The sequence below is a fragment of the Gorilla gorilla genome, chromosome 13 (genome assembly GCF_029281585.2).
Source record: "Gorilla gorilla gorilla isolate KB3781 chromosome 13, NHGRI_mGorGor1-v2.1_pri, whole genome shotgun sequence".
In the NCBI taxonomy this organism is placed as follows: Eukaryota; Metazoa; Chordata; class Mammalia; order Primates; family Hominidae; genus Gorilla; species Gorilla gorilla.
Window position 1 is genome coordinate 77820492 of NC_073237.2, and position 5947 is coordinate 77826438.

The following is a 5947-nucleotide window of genomic DNA, read 5'->3' on the forward strand; positions in this document are numbered from 1 at the left end:
CCTCCTCAGGAATCCCCACTGTAGGGGCAGATGATTAGGAAGTGAAGAATCCTAAACATGAGTCCATTCTCCAGATTCTGCAAATGCTCCAAATAGCAACCTCTAAATCAGCACCAGAAGGCTCCTAAATTAGCATATGGATGTTAGATTTAGGCTTTACATTGGGAAAATGTTTTCAAGGTGTATGGTTGGCTAAAATGATTATGCATGCACCACCGCCCTGCAGTCCAACACCTTCCAAGCGGTACCCCAGTTACAGAACTCCATGTTGTCCTGAATGGCCCCATTCACAGAGGACTCTGCTGCCTGATCTAGCTGGAAGACTTGCTGATTCTTCTCCACAGGGGGCTGTTCTGAACGCCCAAGAGGACAGAGAACAGGGGCTGCACCAAGCCTAGAAAAAAGGTTGTATGATGCTTTTGAACCTGTTTTCTTACAAGTCTCTACACGTGAAAGAATTCTGTCTGAGACCAGCTTCCATTTTTAACCTGTTTCACTTATCTGCTGCTATTGACCACCCCCAAACCCAATGGCTTGAAGCGATGATTTATTATGTTTCATGATTCTGTTGGTTGGCAATCTGGGTCCTTTTTTTTTTTTTTAGATGGAGCCTCACCCTGTCGCCCAGGCTGGAATACAGTGGCGCAATCTCAGCTCACTGCAGCCACTGCCTCCCGGGTTCAAACGATTCTCCTGCCTCAGTCTCCCAAGTAGCTGGGATTACAGGCACCCACCACCACACCCAGCTAATCTTTGTATTTTTAGTAGAGATGGGGTTTCACCATGTTGGCCAGGCTGGTCTTGAACTCCTGACCTCGTGATTCACCTGCCTTGGCCTCCCAAAGTGCTGGGACTGTCCTGAATCCCATGTCTGGCTGTTGGTGCCAGCTGTCGATGGGGGCACCTCTGTTAATGCTTCCCCAGGAGACAGTGCTAAGCTTTGTCACAGCATGATGATCTCAGGCTTCCAAGGGCATGAGAGTGGAAGCTAAATAGCCTCTAGAGGACTAGCTCAACATCACTTGTGACATATGCCCTTGGTCAAAGTGAGTTACAGGCCAGCCCAGATTCAACGGGGGCGGAGAAATAGACTCTGTCTCTTGTTAGGACTAGCAGCAACATCACATTGCAAAGAGGCATGGCCACAGGAAAGAATGACCCATGAAAGCCATTATTATATTGATCGATTCCCTCATCTGGTAGTGAGATGGTGGCAGAGGAGGCAAAGAATTTCTACCCACTGCTGATCATTCAACGAAAGAATCCAACAAATTAGGCTGAAGTACATCCTTTGTCAGAATAGATGTAAACCCTTTTTCACAAATCGTCTTCTTGATAATTTTGAATTTTTCTTCAGGAAAAACTTGTTAGGCCTAATGAAAACCTCATTTTTTTTTTTGAACCTCATAATTTGGCTGATGAAGAGTTTCAAGTATTCCAAATTGGAAAAGTGTCAGCATAGGCATTTTTGATTGTGTTATGTTTGCATGATTAGTATTATCTTATTCAACCTCCAGCTCCATCGCTGGAGGATTTCTAAGCCACCTATACAGTTGGTAAGCGTTGCTTAAAATTGGACAGGCTAATACAGAAATCTGCTTTACCTGAACATGGAATCTGCAACACATCATAATTTGCTAATAGAACAACACTGTCAATCCCTCTTCACCATCCCTGCCATCCCTCGAGATACCTTGTGAACTGAATGTGACATGTGTCCTGCTGAAATATGGATCAGGTGGGGTTATATCATCAAACCTGCTATTAAATAGTAGGAAGCCTTATTTTATTATTTATTACAGATTTTATATAACTCTATATTTTATAATATATTATAAATTATATTAATTATATATTTATGTATATTATACCCATTTTTTCTTCCTATGCCTCCGGTGGATTATGTTTCACATCTCTTTGGAGATGATAAAAGTTACCTTCATGCAATGCATAATTTATTACCTTATTTTATAATTAATCGTGTGTGTGACATCTACCATACTCAGGACTAGGACTAGGGTGAGGTGACTAAGGCATTTGTCATGTGCACAAAATTTAAGGAAACACCAGAAAACCCTGTAATCAAAATAAGTACTATTTTAATGCAATATTTTAAAAATCAAAGTTAATGCAAAAAAGATCCATAATGAACACAATATGAAAGTTTTAAGTAAAGACAGCCTCCAACAGGGCCAAGATTAGCATTAGGCGAGTGAGGCTGCGTGCAAATGCAGACTTGCACAGTCTTTATTCTACATGTTCATACTGTGTTCATCCATGAAACACAATCTGAGATATGAGATTTTTTAATAAGAGTTTTTGGATTCACAGCAGTATTGAGTGGAACATACAGCGAGTTCCTGTGCACGCCCCATCTCCACACATGCACAGCCTTCCCCACTATCAACATCCCACACCAGAGTGGTGCGTTTATTACAATCAGGGAACCTGCATTGTCACATCATCACCATTCAAAGTCCATCATTTACATTAGGGTTCACTTATGCTGGTGTGCATTCTATGGGTTTGGACAAATGTATAATAACACATATCCACCATTATGGTATCACACAGAATATTTCACTGCCCTAAAAATCCTTTGTGCTTTGCCTATTCATTCCTCCCTCCCCCCTAAGCCCTGGCAACCACTGGCTTATTTACTGTCTCTATAGTTTTTCCTTTTCCAGTACGTCTATAGCTGGAATCATGCAACATGTATCCTTTTCAGACTGGCTTCTTAGGCTAGTAATATATCAATTTCCTCCATGTCTTTTTGTGACTTGATAGCTTGTTTCTTGTTAGTACTGAATAATATTCCTTTGTCTGGATGTTCCAGTTTATCTACTATATTAGTCTGTGTTATCCAATAGGAGATATATATATATATATACACACAAGTATATATATATGTGTGTATGTACATATATATGTATATAGGTAGGTACAGAAGGTACAGGGAAATGGATTGATGATAAGGAATTGGCTCATGCAGTTATAGAAACTGAGAAATCTGAAGGTCTGAGGTTGGCAAGCAGAAACCCAGCACAGGAGGGCTGATGGTACAGATCCAGTCCAAGTCCAGAAGCCTGAGAATGCAGAGAGCCTATGATGTTAAGTTCCAGTCTGAGACTAAGTCCAAAGGCAGAAAAGACTCATGTTTCAACTCAATGATAGACAAAGCAAATTCTCTCTTAGCCTTTTTGTTCTATTCGGGCCATCAACAGTTTGGATGAAGTCCACCCACATTAGGGAGAACAATCTACTTTGCTCAGTCTACCAAATAAAATGTTCTTCCCATCCAGAAGCACCTTCACAGACACAGCCAGAATAATGCTTAATCAAATATCTGGACACCCTATGGCCCAGTCAAGTTGACACACAAAATAAAGCATCACATCTACTCACTTACTGTAGGATATCTTGGTAGTTTCCAAGTTTGGGCAATTATAGTAAAGCTGCTATAAACATCCGTGTGTAGGTTTTGGTGTGAACATAAGTTTTCAGTTCATTTGGGTAAACACCAAAGAGTGAGATTGCTGGATCCTCTGGTAAGAGTTTGTTTAGTTGTAAGAAACCAACAAATTGTCTTCCAAAGTGGCTGTACTTTGCATTCTCACCAGCAAAAAATGAGAGTTCCTATTGCTCCACATCCTCATACATATTTTGAACTAATTTTCATATTTTTAATATTACAGTAAAATATATTGGTCACTGCATTTTTTGGCACCACTTTAAATTTTGAGCCTAAGGCCAATGCCTTCCTCACCTCACTCTAATCCTGGCTCTTGATTTAGCTCCTTTAGGGCAGAAACCATTTCTTCTAATTTTTGAAAATATCTCAAGTAAAGTACTTAGGAAAGTGCCTGACATATAGTAAGTGCTGGAAAAATGTTAATCATAGTAATTACTATTATGAAATAGTGCCTACCAGAGTTATTTGTACAAAATGTTCAATGATGTAACTGCTTTTTATATAATTGAAATATCCTTTTACCTTTACCTTTCACCTATTTTATTAATAAAAGCACATTGTTGCCTATTTTGTCCAGCTCAGCAAATTTGTTATTTGCGGCCTGTCCATATCTTTATATTCACTTCTAACATTTCGAAGGTTGCATTTTTAAAAGTCAAGCCTTGTGCTTTCAGGTAGAGCAGATGAATCCCGGATGGAGAAAAGATTTTCTACTTGGGCTAGAAAAAAAGGCAGTTTCTCTTGCTTTCCTTGTTATGCAGTGCAGTGAGGATACACATTTGCTCTGAGATTCTACTGGTGATTAAAATAACATTATAATTCAATAAAAAGTGCACCAGGCAGCCTCTCTTCCAGACGATTACATGTCACTGTGGTTGTTTTCTATTTAAAGTTCAATAAAATAAAGTATAATTCAGTACTGACTTTAGGATTTGCTCCAATGTTTTCATCAATTGTAGTTTTATGTACAGTCTTCTGATTTTCCTCACAGTCTAGAATCATTGAAGAGTTGGTCCAAATGAGTTTAAAAATTTCAATTGCTGAGGCAGGAGGATCGCTTGAGCCCAGGAGTTCAAGACCGCAGTAAGCTATAATTGCACCACTGCACTCCAGCCTGGGCAACAGAGCAAGACCCTGTCTCAAAAAAAAAAAAAAAAAAAAGGATTTCAATTACTAGCAAATTACAGAATTGTAATTCTTAAAGTAGAAATAGCCATAAACCAGAATTCTCAATGTAAACAATAATGACAATTGAATCTTGTGAAAACAGCCTACAGAAAGGCTGGGAGAAAAATTTCCCATTCTGGCAGGATAGTCACTGATATTTTTGTGACTGTATCAAGAAGCTATTCCCAAAGTTCTCACAATTACGCAAGGCAAGCCACTTAATAACCTGCTTTTGAACAGCTGTCAGTTGCCAAAATAAAGGATCACATTTACCACAACACAACAAAATTTCTGTTCAAATCAAATCAAAGGTTTATTTCACACATTTGTGTATCTTCCCACCAAAATAAAGAAATCACACATGCATCAAGGACTTCAGTCAATCCTAGCCCCGTTTACCAGTTGAGTAAAGATAGAAGCAGAGGGGGAAGGAAAAGGGAAAGTGATCAGTTTAATATTTTTTTAGCTTGTGATAGTACTAGCTAACTGGTGATTTATCTTAAAGTTTTCCTGCTCCCAGGAGTGGAAAGAAAGATCAGCAACAAAATCCATTCAGTACTTTTTTTCCTTTTTCTTTTTTGAAATGGAGTTTTGCTCTTGTTGCCCAGGCTGGAGTGCAGTGGTGTGATCCCAGCTCACTGCAACCTCTGCCTCCCGGATTCAAGTGATTCTCCTGCCTCAGCCTCCCGAGTAGCTGGGATTACAGGCATGTACCACCACGCCCAGCTAATTTTGTATTTTTAGTACAAAATGGGTTTCTCCATGTTGGTCAGGCTGGTCTCGAACTCCCCACCTCAGGTGATCCACCCGCCTCAGCCTCCCAAAGTACTGGGATTACAGGCATGAGTCACCGCACCCGGCCCATTCACTGTTTTTTTTATGTGAGCCATTCAACCAAGCGCCTCACTCTCAGAAACGTGTTCAGTTGTGGCTACCATGAACACTTCCTTCAGCTGCTGATGGTAAGAGGAACATGCCTGGCAAGGACAGTACGGCCATGGTGCTGAGCTCCTCATACCTGTGTGTTGCCTTAGATTTCTCTTACCACACAGGCAGGTCTATGCTAAAAAAGTATAATTTATATATTCTGAACCACCATTAATAGGTAGCAATTGATATTTACTAAGTGCAAATCATCCATTGAGGTTTAAAACTTAAAGCAGAAAACTTCTAATAGATTTACTTTCAATGATTTAAGTCTAATGTCAGTAGAGTAGAGAGTAGACAGTAGAGAGCATTCTGAATTGTATTCACTTTAACAAAAGATGGCTGGAAAGGCTAAAACCCATCTAAAATTCATGTGAGTGA